This window comes from Danio rerio, chromosome 3 (assembly GCF_049306965.1).
Source record: "Danio rerio strain Tuebingen ecotype United States chromosome 3, GRCz12tu, whole genome shotgun sequence".
In the NCBI taxonomy this organism is placed as follows: Eukaryota; Metazoa; Chordata; class Actinopteri; order Cypriniformes; family Danionidae; genus Danio; species Danio rerio.
The window spans coordinates 34,724,401-34,752,233 of NC_133178.1; the positions used below are offsets into that span (position 1 = coordinate 34,724,401).

The 27,833-nt window shown below is 42.6% G+C and overlaps 1 long non-coding RNA gene across 2 annotated transcripts; it reads left to right on the forward strand.

Moving 5' to 3' along the window:
• The first annotated feature begins 5,765 nt into the window (after positions 1 to 5,765).
• On the forward strand, positions 5,766 to 26,970 carry LOC141381236 (uncharacterized). Of its 2 annotated transcripts, XR_012401105.1 has the most exons (5): positions 5,766 to 6,194; positions 11,413 to 11,526; positions 19,097 to 19,332; positions 23,728 to 24,001; positions 26,411 to 26,970. It is a non-coding gene; the product is annotated as an uncharacterized lncRNA (long non-coding RNA). The 2 variants fall into 2 exon arrangements; XR_012401106.1 differs by lacking the exons at positions 11,413 to 11,526; positions 19,097 to 19,332; positions 23,728 to 24,001 and adding exons at positions 10,417 to 10,882; positions 21,618 to 21,710 and having other exon boundaries at positions 5,946 to 5,985; positions 26,137 to 26,970.
• The last annotated feature ends 863 nt before the right edge of the window (positions 26,971 to 27,833 follow it).

The window sequence follows — 27,833 nt, forward strand, 5'->3', positions numbered from 1 at the left end:
CAACTACTGTATTTAAGTAGATTTTCTCAGAAATTAAAATTTAAGTTAGTTACTAAAATATGTTCTTTTACGTTACCTTGAGTACAGTTTTACTGCAGTATCGGTACTTTTACTCCACTACTTTCCTTCAACCTGCAGTCACTATTTTTATTCCTGTCAATGGGTATTAGAAAAATCAGTTCTGTGATTACTGTTCAATCAAATCGCATATAGAAGTAAAGAGGTAAATGTCATCTTTCTGAACGTCCTCAAGACATGGGTGATTTATAATTGCAGTAAACTGTTTGGAAGCATTAAAAGTGTCCAAGAAGATGTGCAAAATCTTTACATACATTGACCAAGAGACTGTTTAGATGCATGTCACTGATGAGAAGATAACGGATGATTACTGTACGATGACTAAAATGGCTTCAAACACCCAGCAGGCACAAGACATCAACATGACGTCAGATTGACATTGTACCCTATTGTGATGGGGGCGTTGCAGTTTGTTTGAAAATGAAAGTGGGGTTCATGTCAGAACCCAACATCAGGCCAATGTCAATGTCCAGCGTCCTACCTAAAATCAAGCAAATATCAATGTCTAAGAGTTACGGCTTGACGTTGTGTGGATGTTACCACTGTGACGTCTATCAGATGTTGGATTTTGGTTGCCATACCTGACGAATAAATAATAGTATTTGACGTTAATCTGACGTTGGTTTAAGATGTTGGCTTAACTTCAGACTTTGGTCACTTTCCAACACAATCTGAAATCAACCAATTGTCCTTAGACACGGGCTAGACATTTAATATTAGTCACCCGATATCACATCCTAAATCTAACTTGATATTAACGTCTTATGACGTTGTGTACACACATTCACAATGTACATTTACACACATTCACAAATTACATGTAAATGCATCAGCTTATCACAGCGTAATACACACTCTTGAGAACTTTAGAAAGGTCTAGTTTTACTCATACTTTGAGTAATACTTACAACAGATACCCAGTACTCTACCTGCACTTCATTTTTAGGCAAGTAAAGGTACTTTTACATGAGCATGATATTTCAGTGCTTTTTCCACTACTGGTGAGAGTTCAATCATAACTTGATGTTATAACAGCTATCATAACAATATTTATGAATATGTGGAACTTTTTGGCTCGCAGAAGCTATTTAAATTTAAAATGTAAAACAGGAAATACGTCAGGACCATTGTGATTGTTTACATATCTCAAAAGGGTCTATATTAAAAATAGATTGTTCATCACAGCTCCTTGTTCTTGAGGAATTGTTCAGACAAACATCTTCAATGTTCAGATTCTTTATAGGCCTATTATGCATAAGCATTAATGTTAAATTATGTGAAATTGTTAACTGATGTTTAATAAGTCATTAAAATAAAAAGTTGTAATTAGTAACAAAAAAATAATGCTATTTTACAACATTTGTAACAACTTCTGTAACAAATGTACCTATTTCTCATTGTTTGCATTAGATAACGCTTTAACTTACTATGGGATCTCATTGTAAAGTGATACTATATTGTATTTAACAATCCTTTTTGCAATTTGATTTGTTTGATAAGGTGTCACGGTAGCATAATTTCCTCACAGCAAGAAGGTCACTGTTTCGAGCCTCGGCTGGGTCAGTTGGCGTTTCTGTGTGTAGTTTGAATGTTCTCCTCGTATTGGTGTGGGTTTCCTCTGGGTGCTCTGGTTTCCACCACAGTCCAAAGACAGGTGAATTGGTTAAGCTAAATTGTCCGTTGTCTGAGTGTGTTTCCTAGTGTTGGGTTGCAGCTGGAAGTGCATCTGCTGCGTAAAACATATGCTGAATAAGTTGTCGGTTCATTCCGCTGTGGCGACCCCGGATTAATAAAGGGACTATGCTGAAGGAAAATTAATAATATTTTACTTTGTTTTTTTTATTGTTGTGATGTTTCTTCTTAAGAACATTTTTACTTACTTTCTGCCTCTGACTATATTACTTTCTTACACATATTAACAAAAATATCTGGGTTTTTTTCCACTAAACTTTAATAAACCAGCTTTAGGAAAGCCTGTTGATTTGCAGCTGATCAAACACACTATTGCTTTAAGAAAGGATTTAAAAGGCTTTGTATCTCATTTCAGTTCATTCATTCATTTTCCTTCGGCTTAGTCCCTTTATTCATCAGGGGTCGCCACAGCAGAATGAACTGCCAACAAGCAGTGGATGCCCTCTGCCAACTCATTTTAGTTTATTAAACGTTAATCAGTGTAACAATATCAAAATCCCCATAAATCTTAGAATTAATTGTTTGATGGCACATTAAAAGTCTTAAAAACACAAACTATTTGGGTCATTTAAGTTTATCACCAGTTTACTTATTTGTAGCAAAAGGTTTTATATATTTTAAAACATATTTAAAGATTGTATGATCCTTTATTATCTTATTTAAATTGTCACCTTTTTTTGAATGAATATTATATATGTAATAATACTAGCCTATGTATTATGTACGATGACAATTTTTCTTTTTAGCTCTAAAATTGACATTTTTTTTAACTTTATTTCGCATAAGTGTGGCCGCTCTCATTTTAATTGGAAAATATAAACGATTACGTTATGTTGTTGTAAAGCAAATGTCACTTGAAAAATGTATTTATTTTTTTATTATGCTAAAAGTAAAAATGATCAATTGTATCAATTTAAATGAACAATTAGTATCAATAACTGTTTTATATCTTATTAAGAGAGTATTCACAGGGTAACGTTACGTACGATAAATAATCTTGAAGATTTTTTTTATCAAACTTTTATATAGAAAAGAAGAAATTTACAATATAAATCAGGAAGTAATCTGTAGAAGAATGGAATACAAGAATATACAATTACAAAGTGATAAGAACAATACGTAAAAAGAAAAGAGTAATAGAAAGAAAATAAAAAAGAGAACAAAATGAGGAAAGAGAAAGTACAAAATTAAATTAAATTAAAGCTGCAAGCAGCGATGATAGGGACCTCGCACCCGGGCTCACCGCCGCCCGTTGGCCTCAGGATGACAAGAGAACAGCGAACAATATTAATTTAAGCCGATTTATATAAAGAACCTGAGAAAATCACACATTCATGCCAAACTTTCTCTTGTCAGCAGGTGGCGCTATGACTGTGACTCAAGATTTGCATGTAGATGCCTTCAGTAGAGGAATCTTATTAACCATGTTAATTTTCAGGCTGGTCAGACTTTGTGTGGCTGAGTTATAAGCCAAACTATCTTCTGCCAGCAAGTGGCGCTATGACTGTGACTCAATATTGGCATGTAGATGTCTTCAGGAGAATATTTTAATCAACCATGTGAATTTTCAGGCTGGTCAGACTTTGTGTGGCTGAGTTATAAGCCAAACTATCTTCTGCCAGCAGGTGGCGCTATGACTGTGACTCAATATTGCAATGTAGATGTCTTCAGGAGAGGAATTTAATCAACCATGTGAAGTTTCAGGCAGATCAGAGATTGTGTGGCTGAGTTATAAGCTAAAATACCTTCTGCCAGCAGGTGGCGCTATGACAGGCTCAATATAATTATGTATATGTGCTTAGGAGAGGACTTTCATCAACCATGTGAAGTTTCAGGCAGATCGGACATTGTGTGGCCGAGTTACAAGCCAAACTACCTTCTGCCAGCAGATGGCGCTATTACTGACTCAATATTGTTATGTGGATGTGTTCAGGAGAGGAATATGATCAACCGTGTGAAGTTTCAGGCAGATCGGACATTGTGTGGTTGAGTTATAAGCATTTCCTGTTCCATGGCGAAGCGTTGAGGTTTGTCATGCCGCCACGGACACGCCCCTCTACGAAAACTCTAGATTTTTACAATATATCATCGCTAGAGCTTTCAAATAACATCACTCAAATTTGGTGCTGATATAATAAAGTTTGCGGAAGGAGTATATTACATTGTAAAACATGTCATTTCCTGTGGCCAGCAGGTGGCGCTATAACTCTATCTGGATATCAGCATATAAACGTATTCAGGTCAGGACTGTTATCAAATGTGTGAATTTTGAGGCAGATCGGATAATGCATGCCTGAGTTATAACGACTTCCTGTTTTGTTGCGAATCGTCAAAGTTTGCAAGGCCGCCACGGACACGCCCATCGATGAAAACTCTAAAGCTTCGCAATTTAACATCACCAAGGTCTTTAGATGACAAAACCAAATTTTGGTGTTGATCAGATAAAATCCCTAGGAGGAGTTCGTTAAAATACAACGCCTGGAAATGGCAAAAATGCCACTTTTTCGCCGCAGGAAGTTAAAAATAACCGACTTCCTGTTGGGTTTGAGATATGGCTCCAAGAGACTTTTTCGTATGTTTTGGCATGTTTGAGGTGTGTGCCAATTTTCGTGCATGTGCGTGATTCGTATATCGGGGGCTCGTCCGATTAATTTTTGTAGGTGGCGCTGTAGAGTCATTTTGCCACGCCCACATAAATATTGTTATGAAGATGTGTTCAGGAGAGGACTTTTATCAACCTTGTGAAGTTTCAGGCAGATCGGACATTGTGTGGTTGAGTTATAAGGACTTCCTGTTCCATGGCGAAGCGTTGAGGTTTGTCATGCCGCCACGGACACGCCCCTCTGTGAAAACTCTAGATCTTCACAATATATCATCGCTAGAGCTTTCAGATAACACCACTCAAATTTGGTGCTGATACGATAAAATTTGTGGGAGGAGTTTGTGACACTGTAAAACATGTCATTTCCTGTGGCCAGCAGGTGGCGCTAAAACTGTATCTGGATATCGGCATGTAAACGTGTTCAGGTCAGGACTCTTATCAAACGTGTGAATTTTGAGGCAGATCGGATAATGCATGCCTGAGTTATAACGACTTCCTCTTTTGTGGCGAATCGTCAAAGTTTACGAGGCCGCCACGGACACGCCCATCGACGAAAACTCTAAAGCTTCGCAATTTAACATCGCCAAGGCCTTTAGATGACAAAACCCAATTTTGGTGTCGATCGAATAAAATCCCTAGGAGGAGTTCGTTAAAATACAACGCCTGGAAATGGCAAAAACGCCACTTTTTCGCCGCAGGAAGTCAAAAATATCCAACTTCCTGTTGGGTTTAAGATATGGCTCCAAGAGACTTTTTCGTATGTTTTGGCATGTTTGAGGTGTGTGCCAATTTTCGTGCATGTGCGTGATTCGTGGATCGGGGGCTCGTCCGTTTAAATTTTCTAGGTGGCGCTGTCGAGTCATTTTGCCACACCCCTTTCCAAGACCCATAATAAACATAAATTTTCGCCACTTCTGAGGCGTGTGCAAAGTTCCGTGAGTTTTCGGGCATGTTTAGCCCCTCAAAACCGCGATTCATTCCGCGGAAGAAGAAGAAGAAGAAGAAGAAGAATAATTAAAGCTGCAAGCAGCGATGATAGGGACCTCGCACCCGGGCTCACCGCCGCCCGGTGGCCACAGGATGAAAGAGAACAGCGAACAGTAATAATTTAAGCCGATATATTAAAATAATCTGAGAAAATCACAGATTTATGCCAAATTTCCTCCTGTCAGCAGGTGGCGCTATAACTGTGACTCATGATTGGCATGTAGATGTCTTCAGGAGAGGAAACTCATCAACCATGTGAAGTTTTAGGCAGATCGGACATTGTTTGGCTGAGTTATAAGTCAAACTGCCTTTTGTCAGCAGGTGGCGCTATGACAGACTCAATGTTGTTATGTAGATGCCTTCAGTAATGGAATTTAATCAACCATGTGAAGTTTCAGCCAGATCGGACTTTGTGTGGTTGAGTTATAATAACTTCCTGTTCCATGGCGAAGTGTTGAGGTTTGTCATGCCACCACAGACACGCCCCTCTGCAAAAACTCTAGATCTTTACAATATATCATCGCTAGAGCTTTCAGATGACACCACTCTATTTTGGTGCTGATACGGGAAAGTTTGTGGAAGGAGTTTGTTACAGTGTCAAACATGTCATTTCCTGTGGCCAGCAGGTGGCGCTATAACTGTAACTGGATATCGGCACGTAAACCTGTTCAGGTCAGGACTGTTATTAAATTTGTGAATTTTGAGGCAGATCGAATATTGCATGCCTGAGTTATAATGACTTCCTGTTTTGTGGCGAATCATCAACGTTTGCGAGGCCGCCACGGACACGCCCATCGATGAAAACTCTAAAGCTTCGCAATTTAACATCACCAAGGCTTTAAGATGACAAAACCCAATTTTGGTGGCAATCAGATAAAATCCCTAGGAGGAGTTCGTTAAAATACAACGCCTGAAAATGGCAAAAACGCCACTTTTTCGCCACAGGAAGTTAAAAATATCCGACTTCCTGTTGGGTTTGAGGTATGGCTCCAAGAGACTTTTTCATATGTTTTGGCGTGTTTGAGGTGTGTGCCAATTTTTGTGCATGTGTTTGATTCGTAGATCAGGGGCTCGTCCGTTTAATTTTTATAGGTGGCGCTGTCGAGTCATTTTGCCACGCCCACTTCAATATTGTTATGTGGATGTGTTCAGGAGAGGACTTTTATCAACCATATGAAGTTTCAGGCTGATCGGACTTTGTGTGGTTGAGTTATGAGGACTTCCTGTTCCATGGCCAAGCGTTGAGGTTTGTCATGCCGCCACGGACACACCCCTCTGCGAAAACTCTAGATCTTTACAATATATCATCGCTAGAGCTTTCAGATAACACAACCCAAATTCGGTGCTGATACGAAAAAAATTGTGGGAGGAGTTTGTTACACTGTAAAACATGTAATTTCCTGTGGCCAGCAGGTGGCGCTATAACTGTAGCTGGATATTGGCATGTAAACGTGTTCAGGTCAGGACTGTTATTAAACTTGTGAATTTTGAGGCAGATCGGATAATGCATGCCTGAGTTATAATGACTTCCTGTTTTGTAGCGAATCGTCAAGGTTTGCGAGGCCGCCACGGACACGCCCATCGACGAAAACTCTAAAGCTTCGCAATTTAACATCGCCAAGGCCTTTAGATGAAAAAACCCAATTTTGGTGTCGATCGGATAAAATCCCTAGGAGGAGTTCGTTAAAATACAACGCCTGGAAATGGCAAAAACGCCACTTTTTCGCCGCAGGAAGTTAAAAATATCTGACTTCCTGTTGGGTTTGATATATGGCTCCAAGAGACTTTTTCGTATGTTTTGGTGTGTTTGAGGTGTGTGCCAATTTTCGTGCATGTGCGTGATTCGTGGATCGGGGGCTCGTCCGTTTAATTTTTCTAGGTGGCGCTGTCGAGTCATTTTGCCTTGCCCACTTCCGAAGCCCATAACAAACGTAAATTTTAGCCACTTCTGAGGCGTGTGCAAATTTTCGTGAGTTTTCGGGCATGTTTAGCCCCTCAAAACCGCGATTCATTCCGCGGAAGAAGAAGAAGAAGAATAATAATTAAAGCTGCAAGCAGCGATGATAGGGACCTCGCACCCGGGCTCACCGCCGCCCGGTGACCTTACGATGACAGAGAACAGCGAACAATAATAATATAAGCCAATATATATAAAAAAAACCTAAGAAAAATACAGATTTATGCCAAACTTCCTCCTGTCAGCAGGTGGCGCTATACCTGTGACTCAAGATTGGCATGTAGATGTCTTCAGGAGAGGAATTTAATTAACCATGTGAAGTTTCAGGCACATGGGACATTTTGTGGCTGAGTTATAAGCCAAACTACCTTTTGCCAGCAGGTGGCGTTATGACTGACTCAATATTGTTATGGGGATGTGTTCAGGAGTGGACTTTTATCAAACATGTGAAGTTTCAGGCAGATCAGAAATTGTGTGGAGATTGTGTTATAAGACAATTTACATTCTGCCAGCAGATGGCGCTATTAAAAACTCAATATTATTATGTAGATGTGCTCAGGAGAGGACTTTCATCAACCATGTGACATTTTAGACAGATCGGACATTGTGTGGCCGAGTTACAAGCCAAACTACCTTCTGCCAGCAGATGGCGCTATTACTGACTCAATATTGTTATGTAGATGTGTTCAAGAGAGGACTTTTATCAATCATGTGAAGTTTCAGGCAGATCAGACATTGTGTGGTTGAGTTATAAGGACTTCCTGTTCCATGGCGAAGCGTTGAGGTTTGTCATGCCACCACAGACACGCCCCTCTGCAAAAACTCTAGATCTTCACAATATATCATCGCTAGAGCTTTCAGATGACACCACTCTATTTTGGTGCTGATACAGGAAAGTTTGTGGTAGGAGTTTGTTATAGTGTCAAACATGTCATTTCCTGTGGCCAGCAGGTGGCGCTATAACTGTAACTAGATATCGGCACGTAAACCTGTTCAGGTCAGGACTGTTATTAAATATGTGAATTTTGAGGCAGATCTGATAATGCATGCCTGAGTTATAACAACTTCCTGTTTTGTGGCGAATCATCAAAGTTTGCGAGGCCGCCACGGACACGCCCATCGACAAAAACTCTAAAGCTTCGCAGTTTAACATCGCCAAGGCCTTTAGATGATAAAACCCAATTTTGGTGTCGATCGGATAAAATCCCTAGGAGGAGTTCGTTAAAATACAACGCCTGGAAATGGCAAAAATGCCACTTTTTCGCCGCAGGAAGTTAATAATATCTGACTTCCTGTTAGGTTTGAGATATGGCTCCAAGAGACTTTTTCGTATGTTTTGGCATGTTTGAGGTGTGTGCCAATTTTCGTGCATGTGCGTGATTCGTAGCTCGGGGGCTCGTCCGATTAATTTTCGTAGGTGGCGCTTTTGAGTCAATTTGCCACGCCCACTTCAATATTGTCATGTGGATGTGTTCAGGAGAGGACTTTTATCAACCATGTGAAGTTTCAGGCAGATCGGACATTGTGTGGTTGAGTTATAAGGACTTCCTTTTCCATGGCGAAGCGTTGAGGTTTGTCATGGCGCCACGGACACGCCCCTCTGCGAAAACTCTAGATCTTCACAATATATCATCGCTAGAGCTTTCAGATAACACAACCCAAATTTGGTGCTGATACGAAAAAATTTGTGGGAGGAGTTTGTTACACTGTAAAACATGTCATTTCCTGTGGCCAGCAGGTGGCGCTATATCTGTATCTGGATATCGGCATGTAAACGGGTTCAGGTCAGGACTGTTATCAAGCGTGTGAATTTTGAGGCAGATCGAATAATGCATGCCTGAGTTATAACGACTTCCTGTTTTGTGGCGAATCGTCAAAGTTTGCGAGGCCGCCACGGACACGCCCATCGACGAAAACTCTAAAGCTTCGCAATTTAACATCGCCAAGGCCTTTAGATGATAAAACCCAATTTTGGTGTCGATCGGATAAAATCCCTAGGAGGAGTTCGTTAAAATACAACGCTTGGAAATGGCAAAAACGCCACTTTTTCGCCGCAGGAAGTCAAAAATATCCGACTTTTTGTTGGGTTTGAGATATGGCTCCAAGAGACTTTTTCGTATGTTTTGGCATGTTTGAGGTGTGTGCCAATTTTCGTGCATGTGTGTGATTCGTGGATCGGGGGCTCGTCCGTTTAATTTTTCTAGGTGGCGCTGTCGAGTCATTTTGCCACGCCCACTTCCGAGACCCATATCAACCTGCTATTTACACCGGGTTTGGTGTGTGTGCAAATTTTCATGAGTTTTCGGGCATGTTTAGACCCTCAAAAGTGCCCCGGTAGGGGGCGGAATAATAATAATAATAATAATTAAAGCTGCAAGCAGCGATGATAGGGACCTCGCACCCGGGCTCACCGCCGCCCGGTGACCTTACGATGACAGAGAACAGCGAACAATAATAATATAAGCCGATATATATATAAAAAACCTAAGAAAAATACAGATTTATGCCAAACTTCCTCCTGTCAGCAGGTGGCGCTGTACCTGTGACTCAAGATTGGCATGTAGATGTCTTCAGGAGAGGAATTTAATCAACCATGTGAAGTTTCAGGCACATGGGACATTTTGTGGCTGAGTTATAAGCCAAACTACCTTTTGCCAGCAGGTGGCGTTATGACTGACTCAATATTGTTATGGGGATGTGTTCAGGAGTGGACTTTTATCAAACATGTGAAGTTTCAGGCAGATCAGAGATTGTGTGGAGATTGTGTTATAAGACAAACTACATTCTGCCAGCAGGTGGCGCTATTAAAAACTCAATATTATTATGTAGATGTGTTCAGAAGAGGACTTTTATCAATCATGTGAAGTTTCAGGCAGATCGGACATTGTGTGGTTGAGTTATAAGGACTTCGTTTTCCATGGCGAAGCGTTGAGGTTTGTCATGCCACCACAGACACGCCCCTCTGCAAAAACTCTAGATCTTAACAATATGTCATCGATAGAGCTTTCAGATGACACCACTCTATTTTGGTGCTGATACGGAAAAGTTTGTGGTAGGAGTTTGTTACAGTGTCAAATATGTCATTTCCTGTGGCCAGCAGGTGGCGCTATAACTGTAACTGGATATCGGCACGTAAACCTGTTCAGGTCAGGACTGTTATTAAATGTGTGAATTTTGAGGCAGATCTGATAATGCATGCCTGAGTTATAACGACTTCCTGTTTTGTGGCGAATCATCAAAGTTTGCGAGGCCGCCACGGACACGCCCATCGACAACAACTCTAAAGCTTCGCAATTTAACATCACCAAGGCCTTTAGATGATAAAACCCAATTTTGGTGTCGATCGGATAAAATCCCTAGGAGGAGTTCGTTAAAATACAATGCCTGGAAATGGCAAAAATGCCACTTTTTCTCCGCAGGAAGTTAATAATATCTGACTTCCTGTTAGGTTTGAGATATGGCTCCAAGAGACTTTTTTGTATGTTTTGGCATGTTTAAGGTGTGTGCCAATTTTCGTGCATGTGCGTGATACGTAGCTCGGGGGCTCGTCCGTTTAATTTTTCTAGGTGGCGCTGTCGAGTCATTTTGCCACGCCCACTTCAATATTGTTATGTGGATGTGTTCAAGAGATGACGTTTATCAACCATGTGAAGTTTCAGGCTGATCGGACATTGTGTGGTTGTGTTATAAGGACTTCCTGTTCCAAGGCGAAGCGTTGAGGTTTGTCATACCGCCACGGACACACCCCTCTCCGAAAACTCTAGATCTTCACAATATAACATCGTTAGAGCTTTCAGATAACACCACTCAATTTTGGTGTTGATACGATAAAATTTGTGGGAGGAGTTTATAACTCCGTAAATCATGTCATTTCCTGTGGCCATCAGGTGGCGCTGTAACTGTATCTGGATAGTGGCATGTAAATGTGTTCAGGTCAGGACGCTTATCAAGCGTGTGAAATTTGAGGCAGATCTGATAATGCATGCCTGAGTTATAACGGCTTCCTCTTTTGTGGCGAATCGTCAAAGTTTGCGAGGCCGCCACGGACACGCCCATCAACGAAAACTCTAAAGCTTCGCAATTTAACATCGCCAAGGCCTTTAGATGACAAAACCCAATTTTGGTGTCGATTGGATAAAATCCCTAGGAGGAGTTCGTTAAAATACAACGCCTGGAAATGGCAAAAACGCCACTTTTTCGCCGCAGGAAGGTAAAAATATCCGACTTCCTGTTGGGTTTGAGATATGGCTCCAAGAGACTTTTTTGTATGTTTTGGCATGTTTGAGGTGTGTGCCAATTTTCGTGCATGTGCGTGATTCGTGGATCGGGGGCTCGTCCGTTTAATTTTTCTAGGTGGCGCTGTCGAGTCATTTTGCCACGCCCACTTCCGGAGCCCATAATAAACGTAAATTTTCGCCACTTCTGAGGCGTGTGCAAAGTTTCGTGACTTTTCGGGCATGTTTAGCCCCTCAAAACCGCGATTCATTCCGCAGGAGAATAATAATAATAATTAAAGCTGCAAGCAGCGATGATAGGGACCTCGCACCCGGGCTCACCGCCGCCCGGTGGCCACAGGATGACAGAGAACAGCGAACAGTAATAATTTAAGCCGATATATTAAAAAAATCTGAGAAAATCACAGATTTATGCCAAATTTTCTCCTGTCAGCAGGTGGCGCTATAACTGTGACTCATAATTGGCATGTAGATGTCTTCATGAGAGGAAACTCATCAACCATGTGAAGTTTTAGGCAGATCGGACTTTGTGTGGTTGAGTTATACTGCAAACTACCATCTGCCAGCAGGTGGCGCTATAACTGAGACTTAAGATTGGCATGTAGATGCCTTCAGTAATGGAATTTAATCAACCATGTGAAGTTTCAGAAAGATCGGAGTTTGTGTGGTTGAGTTATAAGCCAATCTACCTTCTGCCAGCAGGTGGCGCAATGACTGACTCAATATTGTTATGTAGATGTGTTCAGAAGAGGACTTTTATCAATCATGTGAAGTTTCAGGCAGATCAGACATTTTGTGGTTGAGTTATAACAACTTCCTGTTCCATGGCGAAGCGTTGAGGTTTGTCATGCCACCACAGACACGCCCTTCTGCAAAAACTCTAGATCTTCACAATATATCATCACTTAAGCTTTCAGATGACAACCCACCAAACTTGGTGCTGATACAAAAAAAAATAGTGGGAGGAGTTTATTACTCTGTAAATCATGACATTTCCTGTGGCCAGCAGGTGGCGCTATAACTGTATCTGAATATTGGCATGTGAATGTGTTCTGGTCTGGACTCTTATTAAACATGTGAATTTTGAGGCAGATCGGATAATGCATGCCTAAGTTATAATGACTTCCGGTTTTGTGGCGAATCGTCAAAGTTTGCGGGGCCGCCATGGACACGCCCATCGATGAAAACTATAAAGCTCCGCAATTTAACATCGCCAAGGCCTTTAGATGACAAAACCCAATTTTGGTGTCGATAGCATAAAATCCCTAGGAGGAGTTCGTTAAGATACAACGCCAGGAAATGGCAAAAATGCCACTTATTTGCAGCAGGAAGTTAAAAATATCCGACTTCCTGTTGGGTTTGAGATATGGCTCCAAGAGACTTTTTCGTATGTTTTGGCGTGTTTGAGGTGTGTGCCAATTTTCGCGCATGTGCGTGATTTGTAGATCAGGGGCTCGTCCGTTATATTTTTCTAGGTGGCGCTGTCGAGTCATTTTGCCACGCCCACTTCAATATTGTTATGTGGATGTGTTCAAGAGATGACGTATATCAACCATATGAAGTTTCAGGCTGATCAGACTTTGTGTGGTTGAGTTATGAGGACTTCCCGTTCCTTGGCGAAGCGTTGAGGTTTGTCATGCCGCCACGGACACGCCCCTCTGCAAAAACTCTAGATCTTTATAATATATCACCGATAGAGCTTTCAGATGACACCACTCAATTTTGGTGCTGATACCATAAAATTTGTGGGAGGAGTTTGTTACAGTGTAAAACATGTCATTTCCTGTGGCCAGTAGGTGGCGCTATTTCTGTATCTGGATATTGGCATGTAAACGTGTTCAGGTCAGGACTCTTATCAAACGTGTGAATTTTGAGGCAGATCGGATAATGCATGCCTGAGTTATAACGACTTCCTGTTTTGTGGCGAATCGTCAAAGTTTGCGAGGCCGCCACGGACACGCCCATCGACGAAAACTCTAAAGCTTCGCAATTTAACATCGCCAAGGCCTTTAGATGACAAAACCCAATTTTGGTGTCGATCGGATAAAATCCCTAGGAGGAGTTCGTTAAAATACAACGCCTGGAAATGGCAAAAACGCCACTTTTTCGCCGCAGGAAGTCAAAAATATCCGACTTCCTGTTGGATTTGAGATATGGCTCCAAGAGACTTTTTCGTATGTTTTGGCGTGTTTGAGGTGTGTGCCAATTTTCGTGCATGTGTGTGATTCGTGGATCGGGGGCTCGTCCGTTTAATTTTTCTAGGTGGCGCTGTCGAGTCATTTTGCCACGCCCACTTCCGAGACCCATATCAACCTGCTATTTACACCGGGTTTGGTGTGTGTGCAAATTTTCATGAGTTTTCGGGCATGTTTAGACCCTCAAAAGTGCCCCGATAGGGGGCGGAATAATAATAATAATAATAATTAAAGCTGCAAGCAGCGATGATAGGGACCTCGCACCCAGGCTCACCGCCGCCCGGTAGCCTCAGAATAACAGAGAACAGCGAACAATATTAATTTCAGCCGATATATAAAAAAATCTGAGAAAAATCACAGATTTACGCCAAACTTCCTCCTGTCAGCAGGTGGCGCTATAACTGTGACTCAAGATCGGCATGTAGATGTCTTTAGAAGAGGCATCTCATCTAACCTGTGAATTTTCAGGCAGATCGGACATTGTTTGGCTGAGTTATAAGCCAAACTACCTTCTGCCAGCAGGTGGCGTTATGACTGACTCAATATTGTTATGTGGATGTGTTCAGGAGTGGACTTTTATCAACCATGTGAAGTTTCAGGCAGATCAGACATTGTGTGGTTGAGTTATAAGAACTTCCTGTTCCATGGCGAAGCGTTGAGGTTTGTCATGCCGCCACGGACACGCCCCTCTTCAAAAACTCTAGATCTTCACATTATATCATCGCTTGAGCTTTCAGATAACACAACCCAAATTTGGTGCTGATACGAAAAAATTTGTGGGAGGAGTTTATTACTCTGTAAATAATGACATTTCCCGTGGCCAGCAGGTGGCGCTATAACTGTATCTGGATATCGGCATGTAAACGTGTTCTGGTCTGGACTTATATTAAACATGTGAATTTTGAGGCAGATCGGATAATGCATGCCTGAGTTATAATCACGTCCGGTTTTGTGGCGAATCGTCAAAGTTTGCGAGGCCGCCACGGACACGCCCATCGACAAAACCTCTAAAGCTTCGCAATTTAACATCGCCAAGGCCTTTAGATGACAAAACCCAATTTTGGTGTTGATAGGATAAAATCCCTAGGAGGAGTTCGTTAAGATACAAAGCCTGGAAATGGCAAAAATGCCACTTATTTGCCGCAGGAAGTACAAAATATCCGACTTCCTGTTGGGTTTGAGATATGGCTCCAAGAGACTTTTTCGTATGTTTTGACATGTTTGAGGTGTGTGCCAATTTTTGTGCATGTGCGTGATTCGTAGATCAGGGGCTCGTCCGTTTAATTTTTATAGGTGGCGCTGTCGAGTCATTTTGCCACGCCCACTTTATTATTGTTATGAGGATGTGTTCAGGAGAGGACTTTTATCAACCATCTGAAGTTTTAGGCAGATTGGACATTGTGTGGTTGAGTTATAAGGACTTCCTGTTCCATGGCGAAGCGTTGAGGTTTGTCATGCCGCCACGGACACACCCCTCTGCAAAAACTCTAGATCTTCACAATATATCATTGCTAGGGCTTTCAGATAAGACCACTTAAATTTGGTGCGGATACGATAAAATTTGTGGGAGGAGTTTGTTACAATGTAAAACATGTCATTTCCTGTAGCCAGCAGGTGGCGCTATAACTGTATCTGGATATCGGCATGTACACGTGTTCAGGTCAGGACGCTTATCAAGCGTGTGAATTTTGAGGCAGATTGGGTAATGCATGCCTGAGTTATAACGACTTCCTGTTTTGTGGCGAATCGTCAAAGTTTGCGAGGCCGCCACGGACACGCCCATCGACGAAAACTCTAAAGCTTCGCAATTTAACATCGCCAAGGCCTTTAGATGACAAAACCCAATTTTGGTGTTGATCGGATAAAATCCCTAGGAGGAGTTCGTTAAAATACAACGCCTGGAAATGGCAAAAACGCCACTTTTTCGCTGCAGGAAGTTAAAAATATTCGACTTCCTGTTGGGTTTGAGATATGGCTCCAAGAGACTTTTTCGTATGTTTTGGCATGTTTGAGGTGTGTGCCAATTTTCGTGCATGTGCGTGATTCGTGGATCGGGGGCTCGTCCGTTTAATTTTTCTAGGTGGCGCTGTCGAGTCATTTTGCCACGCCCACTTCTGAAGCCCATAAAAAACGTAAATTTTCGCCACTTCTGAGGCGTGTGCAAAGTTGCGTGAGTTTTCGGGCATGTTTAGCCCCTCAAAATCGCGATTCATTGGAGAGAAGAATAATAATAATAATAAACGGAGCAATTCCAATAGGGCCTTGCACCGTTCGGTGCTCGGTCCCTAATTAAAGCTGCAAGCAGCGATGATAGGGACCTCGCACCCGGGCTCACCCCCGCCCGTGGCCTCCGGATGACAAAGAACAGCGAACAATAATAACTTAAGCCGATATATAAAAAGAACCAGAGAAAATCACAGATTTATGCCTAACTTTCTCCAGTCAGCAGGTGGCGCTATGACTGTGTCTCAATATTGGCATGTAGATGTGTTCAGGAGAGGATTTTACTAAACCATGTGAAGTTTCAGGCTGATCAGACATTGTGGGGCTGAGTTGTAAGCCAAACTACCTTCTGCCAGCAGGCGGCGCTATGACAGACTTAATATTGGCATGTAAATGTGTTCAGGAGAGGAATTTAATCAACCATGTGAAGTTTCAAGCAGTTCAGACATTGTGTGGCTGAGTTATAAGCCAAACTTTCTGTTGCCAGCAGGTGGCGCTATGACAGACTCAATATTATTATGTACATGTGTTCAGGAGAGGATTTTAAACAACCATGTAAAGTTTCAGGCAGATCAGACATTGTGGGGCTAATTTGTAAGCCAAACTATTATCTGCCAGCAGGTGACGCTATGACAGACTCAATATTATTATGTAGATGTGTTCAGGAGAGGACTTTTATCAACCATGTGAAGTTTCAGGCAGGTCGGACATTGTGTGGTTGAGTTATAAGGACTTTCTGTTCCATGGCGAAGCGTTGAGGTTTGTCATGCCGCCACAGACACGCCCCTCGGTGAAAACTCTAGATCTTTACAATATATCATCGCTAGAGCTTTCAGATAACACCACCCCAGTTTTGGTGCTGATACGATAAAATTTGTGGGAGGAGTTTGTTACTCCGTAAATCATGTAATTTCCTGTGGCCAGCAGGTGGCGCTATAACTGTATCTGGATATTGGCATGTAAACGTGTTCTGGTATGGACTCTTATTAAACATGTGAATTTTGAGGCAGATTGGATAATGCATGCCTGAGTTATAATGACTTCCGGTTTTGTGGCGAATCATCAAAGTTTGCGAGGCCGCCACAGACACGCCCATCAACAAAAACTCTAAAGCTTCGCAATTTAACATCGCCAAGGCCTTTTGATGACCAAACCCAATTTTGGTGTCGATCGGATAAAATCCCTAGGAGGAGTTCGTTAAGATACAACGCCTGGAAATGGCAAAAATGCCACTTATTTGCCGCAGGAAGTTAAAAATATCCGACTTCCTGTTGGGTTTGAGATATGGCTCCAAGAGACTTTTTTGTATGTTTTGGCATGTTTGAGGTGTGTGTCAATTTTCGTGCATGTGTGTGATTCGTAGATCAGGGGCTCGTCCGTTTAATTATTATAGGTGGCGCTGTCAAGTCATTTTGCCACGCCCACTTCAATATTGTTATGGGGATGTGTTCAGGAGAGGACTTTTATCAACTATGTTAAGTTTCAGGCAGATCGGACTTTGTGTGGTTGAGTTATAAGGACTTCCTGTTACATGGCGAACCGTTGAGGTTTGTCATGCCGCCACGGACACGCCCCTCTCCGAAAACTCTAGATCTTCACAATATATCATCGCTAGAGCTTTCAGATGACACCACCCAAATTTGGTGCTGATACGAAAAAATTTGTAGGAGGAGTTTGTTACAGTGTAAAACATGTCATTTCCTGTGGCCAGTAGGTGGCGCTATAACTGTATCTGGATATCGGCATGTAAACCTGTTCAGGTGAGGACTCTTATCAAACGTGCGAATTTTGAGGCAGATCGGATAATGCATGCCTGAGTTATAACGACTTCCTGTTTTGTGGCGAATCATCAAAGTTTGCGAGGCCGCCATGGACACGCCCATCGACGAAAACTCTAAAGCTTCGCAATTTAACATCGCCAAGGCCTTTAGATGACAAAACCCAATTTTGGTGTCGATCGGATACAATCCCTAGGAGGAGTTCGTTAAAATACAACGCCTGGAAATGGCAAAAACGCCACTTTTTCGCCGCAGGAAGTTAAAAATATCCGACTTCCTGTTGGGTTTGAGATATGGCTCCAAGAGACTTTTTCGTATGTTTTGGCATGTTTGAGGTGTGTGCCGATTTTCTTGCATGTGCGTGATTCGTGGATCGGGGGCTTGTCCGGTTAATTTTTCTAGGTGGCGCTGTCGAGTCATTTTGCCACGCCCATTACCAAAACCCGTAACAAACGTAAATTTTCGCCACTTCTGAGGTGTGTGCAAAGTTTCGTGAGTTTTCGGGCATGGTAAGGCCCTCAAAATCGCGATTCATTCCGGAAAAGAATAATAATAATTAAAGCTGCAAGCAGCGATGATAGGGACCTCGCACCCGGGCTCACCGCCACCCGGTGGCCTCAGGATGACAGAAATCAGTGAACAATAATATCTTAAGCTGATATATATAAAAAACTTGAGAAAATCACAGATTTATGCCAAACTTCCTTCTGTCAGTAGGTGGCGCTAGGACTGTGACTCAATATTGCAATGTAGATTTGTTCAGGAGATAAATTTAATCAACCATGTGAAGTTTCAGGCTGATTGGACATTGTGTGGTTAAGTTATAAGGACTTCCTGTTTCATGGCGAAGCGTTGAGGTTTGTCATGCCACCACATACACGCCCCTCTGCGAAAACTCTAGATCTTCATATTATATCATCGCTTGAGCTTTCAGATACACAACCAACCAAATTTGGTGCTGATATGAAAACATTTGTGGAATGAGTTTATTACTTTGTAAATCATGACATTTTCTGTGGCCAGCAGGTGGCGCTGTAACTGTATCTGGATATCGGCATGTAAACTTGTTCTGGTCTGGACTTATATTAAACATGTGAATTTTGAGGCAGATCGGATAATGCATGCCTGAGTTATAATGACTTCCGGTTTTGTGGCGAATCGTTAAAGTTTGCGAGGCCGCCACGGACACGCCCATCGACAAAAACTCTAAAGCTTCGCAATTTAACATCGACAAGGCCTTTAGATGACAAAACCCAATTTTGGTGTCGATAGCATAAAATCCCTAGGAGGAGTTTGTTAAGATACAAAGCCTGGAAATGGCAAAAATGCCACTTATTTGCCGCAGGAAGTTAAAAATATCCGACTTCCTGTTGGGTTTGAGTTATGGCTCCAAGAGACTTTTTCGTATGTTTTGGCATGTTTAAGGTGTGTGCCAATTTTCGTGCATGTGCATGATTCGTAGATCAGGGGCTCGTCCGTTTAATTTTTATAGGTGGCGCTGTCGAGTCATTTTGCCATGCCCACTTCATTATTGTTATGAGGATGTGTTCAAGAGATGACGTTTATCAACCATGTGAAGTTTCAGGCAGAGCTGACATTGTGTGCTTGAGTTATAAAGACTTCCTGTTCCATGGCGAAGCTTTGAGGTTTGTCATGCCGCCACGGACACGCCCCTCTGCGAAAACTCTAGATCTTCACAATATATCATCGCTAGGGCTTTCAGATAAAACAACCCAAATTTGGTGCTGATACGAAAAAATTTGTGGGAGGAGTTTGTTATGATGTAAAACATGTCATTTCCTGTGGCCAGCAGGTGGCGCTATAACTGTATCTGGATATCGGCATGTAAACGTTTTCAGGTCAGGGCTCTTATCAAACGTGTGAATTTTGAGGCAGATCGGATAATGCATGCCTGAGTTATAACGACTTCCTGTTTTGTGGCGAATCGTCAAAGTTTGCGAGGCCGCCACGGACACGCCCATCGACGAAAACTCTAAAGCTTCGCAATTTAACATCGCCAAGGCCTTTAGATGACAAAACCCCATTTTGGTGTTGATCGGATAAAATCCCTAGGAGGAGTTCGTTAAAATACAACGCCTGGAAATGGCAAAAATGCCACTTTTTCGTCGCAGGAAGTCAAAAATATCCAACTTCCTGTTGGGTTTGAGATATGGCTCCAAGAGACTTTTTTGTATGTTTTGGCATGTTTGAGGTGTGGGCCAATTTTCGTGCATGTGCGTGATTCGTGGATCGGGGGCTTGTCCGTTTAATTTTTCTAGGTGGCGCTGTCGAGTCATTTTGCCACGCCCACTTCCGAAGACCATAAAAAACGTAAATTTTCGCCACTTCTGAGGTGTGTGCAAAGTTGCGTGAGTTTTCGGGCATGTTTAGCCCCTCAAAATCGCGATTCATTGGAGAGAAGAATAATAATAATAATAAACGGAGCAATTCCAATAGGGCCTTGCACCGTTCGGTGCTCGGTCCCTAATAAACGGAGCAATTCCAATAGGGCCTTGCACCGTTCGGTGCTCGGTCCCTAATTAAAGCTGCAAGCAGCGATGATAGGGACCTCGCACCCGGGCTCACCGCCACCCGGTGGCCTCAGGATGACAGAGAACAGCGAACAGTAATAATTTAAGCCGATATGTTTAAAAAATCGGAGAAAATCACCGATTTATGCCAAACCTCCTCCTCTCAGCAGGTAGCGCTATGACTGTGACTCAAGATTGGCATGTAGATGTCACCAGGAGAGGAATCTTATCAACCATGTGAAGTTTCAGGCAGATCGAACATTGTTTAGCTGAGTTATAAGCCAAACTGCCTTTTGTCAGCAGGTGGCGCTACGACAGACTCAATGTTGATATGTAGATGTGTTCAGGAGAGGACTTTTATCAACCATGTGAACTTTCAGGCAGATCGGACTTTGTGTGGTTGAGTTATAATGCAAACTACCATCTGCCAGCAGGTGGCGTTATAACTGTGACTTAAGATTGGCATGTAGATGCCTTCAGTAATGGAATTTAATCAACCATGTGAAGTTTCAGGCAGATCGGATGTTGTTTGGCTGAGTTATAAGCCTATCTACCTTCTGCCAGCAGGTGGCGTTATGACTGACTCATTACTGTTTTGGGGATGTGTTCAGAAGAGGACTTTTATGAGCCATGTGAAGTTTCAGGCTGATCTGACTTTGTGTGGTTGAGATATAAGGACTTCCTGTTCCACGGCGAAGTGTTGAGGTTTGTCATGCCGCCACAGACACGCCCCTCTGCAAAAACTCTAGATCTTGACAATATATCATCACTTAAGCTTTCAGATAACAACCAACCAAATTTGGTGCTGATATGAAAAAAATAGTGGGAGGAGTTTATTACTCTGTAAATCATGACATTTCCTGTGGCCAGCAGGTGGCGCTATAACTGTATCTGGATATTGGCATGTAAACGTGTTCTGGTCTGGAATCTTATTAAACATGTGAATTTTGAGGCAGATCAGATAATGCATGCCTAAGTTATAATGACTTCCGGTTTTGTGGCGAATCGTCAAAGTTTGCGGGGCCGCCATGGACACGCCCATCGACAAAAACTATAAAGCTCCGCAATTTAACATCGCCAAGGCCTTTAGATGACAAAACCCAATTTTGGTGTCGATAGCATAAAATGCCTAGGAGGAGTTCGTTAAGATACAACACCAGGAAATGGCAAAAATGCCACTTATTTGCAGCAGGAAGTTAAAAATATCCGACTTCCTGTTGGGTTTGAGATATGGCTCCAAGAGACTTTTTCGTATGTTTTGGCGTGTTTGAGGTGTGTGCCAATTTTCGTGCATGTGCGTGATTCGTAGATCAGGGGCTCGTCCGTTATATTTTTCTAGGTGGCGCTGTCGAGTCATTTTGCCACGCCCACTTCAATATTGTTATGTGGATGTGTTCAAGAGATGACGTATATCAACCATATGAAGTTTCAGGCAGATCGGACTTTGTGTGGTTGAGTTATGAGGACTTCCCGTTCCTTGGCGAAGCGTTGAGGTTTGTCATGCCGCCACGGACACGCCCCTCTGCAAAAACTGTAGATCTTTACAAAATATCACCGATAGAGCTTTCAGATGACACCACTCAATTTTGGTGCTGATACCATAAAATTTGTGGGAGGAGTTTGTTACAGTGTAAAACATGTCATTTCCTGTGGCCAGTAGGTGGCGCTATTTCTGTATCTGGATATTGGCATGTAAACGTGTTCAGGTCAGGACTCTTATCAAACGTGTGAATTTTGAGGCAGATCGGATAATGCATGCCTGAGTTATAACGACTTCCTGTTTTGTGGCGAATCGTCAAAGTTTGCGAGGCCGCCACGGACACGCCCATCGACGAAAACTCTAAAGCTTCGCAATTTAACATCGCCAAGGCCTTTAGATGACAAAACTTAATTTTGGTGTCGATCGGATAAAATCCCTAGGAGGAGTTCGTTAAAATACAACACCTGGAAATGGCAAAAACGCCACTTTTTCGCCGCAGGAAGTCAAAAATATCCGACTTCCTGTTGGGTTTGAGATATGGCTCCAAGAGACTTTTTCGTATGTTTTGGTGTGTTTGAGGTGCGTGCCAATTTTCGTGCATGTGTGTGATTCGTGGATCGGGGGCTCGTCCGTTTAATTTTTCTAGGTGGCGCTGTCGAGTCATTTTGCCACGCCCACTTCCGAGACCCATATCAAACTGCTATTTACACCGGGTTTGGTGTGTGTGCAAATTTTCGTGAGTTTTCGGGCATGTTTAGACCCTCAAATGTGCCCCGATAGGGGGCGGAATAATAATAATAATAATAATTAAAGCTGCAAGCAGCGATGATAGGGACCTCGCACCAAGGCTTACCGCCGCCCGGTAGCCTCAGGATAACAGAGAACAGCGAACAATATTAATTTCAGCCGATATATATAAAGAACCTGAGAAAAATCACAGATTTATGCAAAACTTCCTCCTGTCAGCAGGTGGCGCTATAACTGTGACTCAAGATCGGCATGTAGATGTCTTTAGGAGAGGCATCTCATCTAACCTGTGAATTTTCAGGCAGATCGGACATTGTTTGGCTGAGTTATAAGCCAAACTACCTTCTGCTATCAGGTGGCGCTATGACTGTGACTCAATATTGTTATGTGAATGTGTTCAGGGGAGGACTTTTATCAACCATGTGAAGTTTCAGGCTGATCGGACTTTGTGTGGTTGAGTTATGAGGACTTCCTGTTCCATGGCGAAGCGTTGAGGTTTGTCATGCTGCCACAGACATGCCCTTCTGTGAAAATTTCAGACCCTAACAAAATGTAATTGCTAGAACTTTCAGATAACAACCAACCAAACTTGGAGCTGATACGAAAAATTTTGTGGGAGGAGTTTATTACTCTGTAAATCATGACATTTCTTGTGGCCAGCAGGTGGCGCTGTAACTGTATCTGGATATTGGCATGTAAATGTGTTCAGGTCAGGACTCTTATTAAACATGTGAATTTTGAGGCAGATCAGATAATGCATGCCTGAGTTATAATGACTTCCGATTTTGTGGCGAATCGTCAAAGTTTGCGAGGCCGCCACGGACACGCCCATTGACAAAAACTCTAAAGCTTCACAATTTAACATCGCCAAGGCCTTTAGATGACAAAACCTAATTTTGGTGTCGATCAGATAAAATCCCTAGGAGGAGTTCGTTAAAATACAACGCCTGGAAATGGCAAAAATGCCACTTATTTGCCGCAGGAAGTTAAAAATATCCGACTTCTTGTTGGGTTTGAGATATGGCTCCAAGAGACTTTTTCGTATGTTTTGGCGTGGTTGAGGTGTGTGCCAATTTTCGTGCATGTGCGTGATTCGTAGATCAGGGGCTCGTCCGTTTAATTTTTATAGGTGGCGCTGTCGAGTCATTTTGCCACGCCCACTTCACTATTGTTATGGGGATGTGTTCGGGAAAGGACTTTTATCAAGCATGTGAAGTTTTAGGCTGATCGGACTTGGTGTGGTTGAGTTATAAGGACTTCCTGTTCCATGGCGAAGCGTTGAGGTTTGTCATGCCGCCACAGACACGCCCCTCTGCGAAAACTCTAGATCTTCACAATATATCATCGCTAGAGCTTTCAGATAACACCACTCAAATTTGGTGCTGGTACAATAAAGTTTGTGGGAGGAGTTTGTCACACTGTAAAACATGTCATTTCCTGTGGCCAGCAGGTGGCGCTATAACTGTATCTGGATAGTGGCATGTAAACGTGTTCAGGTCAGGACGCTTATCAAGCGTGTGAATTTTGAGGCAGATCGGATAATGTATCACTGAGTTATAATGACTTCCTGTTTTGTGGCGAATCGTCAAAGTTTGCGAAGCCGCCACGGACACACCCATCGACGAAAACTCTAAAGCTTCGCAATTTAACATCGCCAAGGCCTTTAGATGACAAAACCTAATTTTGGTGTTGATCGGATAAAATCCCTAGGAGGAGTTCGTTAAAATACAACGCCTGGAAATGGCAAAAATGCCACTTTTTCGCTGCAGGAAGTTAAAAATATCTGACTTCCTGTTGGATTTGAGATATGGCTCCAAGAGACTTTTTCGTATGTTTTGGCATGTTTGAGGTGTGTGCCAATTTTCGTGCATGTGCGTGATTCGTGGATCGGGGGCTCGTCCGTTTAATTTTTCTAGGTGGCGCTGTCGAGTCATTTTGCCACGCCCACTTCCGAGACCCATAATAAACGTAAATTTTCGCCACTTCTGAGGCGTGTGCAAAGTTCCGTGAGTTTTCGGGCATGTTTAGCCCCTCAAAATTGCGATTCATTCCGGAAAAGAATAATAATAATAATAATAATAATAATAAACGGAGCAATTCCAATAGGGCCTTGCACCGTTCGGTGCTCGGTCCCTAATAATAATAATAAAAAACGGAGCAATTCCAATAGGGCCTACGCACCGTTTCGGTGCTCGGTCCCTAATAATTAAAGCTGCAAGCAGCGATGATAGGGACCTCGCACCCGGGCTCACCGCCGCCCGTTGGCCTCAGGATGACAAGAGAACAGCGAACAATATTAATTTAAGCCGATTTATATAAAGAACCTGAGAAAATCACACATTCATGCCAAACTTTCTCTTGTCAGCAGGTGGCGCTATGACTGTGACTCAAGATTTGCATGTAGATGCCTTCAGTAGAGGAATCTTATTAACCATGTTAATTTTCAGGCTGGTCAGACTTTGTGTGGCTGAGTTATAAGCCAAACTATCTTCTGCCAGCAAGTGGCGCTATGACTGTGACTCAATATTGGCATGTAGATGTCTTCAGGAGAATATTTTAATCAACCATGTGAATTTTCAGGCTGGTCAGACTTTGTGTGGCTGAGTTATAAGCCAAACTATCTTCTGCCAGCAGGTGGCGCTATGACTGTGACTCAATATTGCAATGTAGATGTCTTCAGGAGAGGAATTTAATCAACCATGTGAAGTTTCAGGCAGATCGGACATTGTGTGGCCGAGTTACAAGCCAAACTACCTTCTGCCAGCAGGTGGCGCTATGACAGACTCAATATTGTTATGTGGATGTGTTCAGGAGAGGAATATGATCAACCGTGTGAAGTTTCAGGCAGATCGGACATTGTGTGGTTGAGTTATAAGCATTTCCTGTTCCATGGCGAAGCGTTGAGGTTTGTCATGCCGCCACGGACACGCCCCTCTACGAAAACTCTAGATTTTTACAATATATCATCGCTAGAGCTTTCAAATAACATCACTCAAATTTGGTGCTGATATAATAAAGTTTGCGGAAGGAGTATATTACATTGTAAAACATGTCATTTCCTGTGGCCAGCAGGTGGCGCTATAACTCTATCTGGATATCAGCATATAAACGTATTCAGGTCAGGACTGTTATCAAATGTGTGAATTTTGAGGCAGATCGGATAATGCATGCCTGAGTTATAACGACTTCCTGTTTTGTTGCGAATCGTCAAAGTTTGCAAGGCCGCCACGGACACGCCCATCGATGAAAACTTTAAAGCTTCGCAATTTAACATCACCAAGGTCTTTAGATGACAAAACCAAATTTTGGTGTTGATCAGATAAAATCCCTAGGAGGAGTTCGTTAAAATACAACGCCTGGAAATGGCAAAAATGCCACTTTTTCGCCGCAGGAAGTTAAAAATAACCGACTTCCTGTTGGGTTTGAGATATGGCTCCAAGAGACTTTTTCGTATGTTTTGGCATGTTTGAGGTGTGTGCCAATTTTCGTGCATGTGCGTGATTCGTATATCGGGGGCTCGTCCGATTAATTTTTGTAGGTGGCGCTGTAGAGTCATTTTGCCACGCCCACATAAATATTGTTATGAAGATGTGTTCAGGAGAGGACTTTTATCAACCTTGTGAAGTTTCAGGCAGATCGGACATTGTGTGGTTGAGTTATAAGGACTTCCTGTTCCATGGCGAAGCGTTGAGGTTTGTCATGCCGCCACGGACACGCCCCTCTGTGAAAACTCTAGATCTTCACAATATATCATCGCTAGAGCTTTCAGATAACACCACTCAAATTTGGTGCTGATACGATAAAATTTGTGGGAGGAGTTTCTGACACTGTAAAACATGTCATTTCCTGTGGCCAGCAGGTGGCGCTAAAACTGTATCTGGATATCGGCATGTAAACGTGTTCAGGTCAGGACTCTTATCAAACGTGTGAATTTTGAGGCAGATCGGATAATGCATGCCTGAGTTATAACGACTTCCTCTTTTGTGGCGAATCGTCAAAGTTTACGAGGCCGCCACGGACACGCCCATCGACGAAAACTCTAAAGCTTCGCAATTTAACATCGCCAAGGCCTTTAGATGACAAAACCCAATTTTGGTGTCGATCGAATAAAATCCCTAGGAGGAGTTCGTTAAAATACAACGCCTGGAAATGGCAAAAACGCCACTTTTTCGCCGCAGGAAGTCAAAAATATCCAACTTCCTGTTGGGTTTAAGATATGGCTCCAAGAGACTTTTTCGTATGTTTTGGCATGTTTGAGGTGTGTGCCAATTTTCGTGCATGTGCGTGATTCGTGGATCGGGGGCTCGTCCGTTTAAATTTTCTAGGTGGCGCTGTCGAGTCATTTTGCCACACCCCTTTCCAAGACCCATAATAAACATAAATTTTCGCCACTTCTGAGGCGTGTGCAAAGTTCCGTGAGTTTTCGGGCATGTTTAGCCCCTCAAAACCGCGATTCATTCCGCGGAAGAAGAAGAAGAAGAAGAAGAAGAATAATAAGAAACGGAGCAATTCCAATAGGGCCTTGCACCGTTCGGTGCTCGGTCCCTAATTAAAGCTGCAAGCAGCGATGATAGGGACCTCGCACCCGGGCTCACCGCCGCCCGGTGGCCTCAGGATGATGGAGAACAGCGAACAAAAATAATTTAAGCCGATATATATATAAAAAACCTGAGAAAATCACAGATTTATGCCAAACTTCCTCCTGTCAGCAGATTGCGCTAAGACTGTGAGTCAAGATTGGCATGTAGATGCCTTCAATAAAGGAATCTTATCAACCGTGTAAATTTTCAGGCAGATCGAATATTGTTTAACTTAGTTATAAGCCAAACTTCTGGTTGCCAGCAGGTGGCACTATGACTGTCAATCAATATTGACATTTAAATGTCTTCAGAAGAGGAATTTATTCAACCATGTGTAGTTTCATGCAGATAAGACATTGTGTGGCTGAGTTATAAGCCAAAATTCCTTCTGTCAGCAGGTGGCGCTATGACTGTGACTCAATATTGGCATCTAGTTGTGTTCCGGAGAGGAATTTATTCAACCATGTGAAGTTTCAGGCAGATCGGACATTGTGTGGTTGAGTTATAAGGACTTCCTGGTCAATGGCGAAGCGTTGAGGTTTGTCATGCCACTACGGACACACCCCTCAGCGAAAACTCTAAATCTTCGCAATTTAACATCACCAAGGCCTTTAAATGACAAAACCAAATTTTGGTGTTGATCGGATAAAATCCCTAGGAGGAGTTCGTTAAAATACAACACCTGGAAATGGCAAAAATGCCTCTTTTTTTCAGCAGGAAGTTAAAAATATCCGACTTCCTGTTGAGT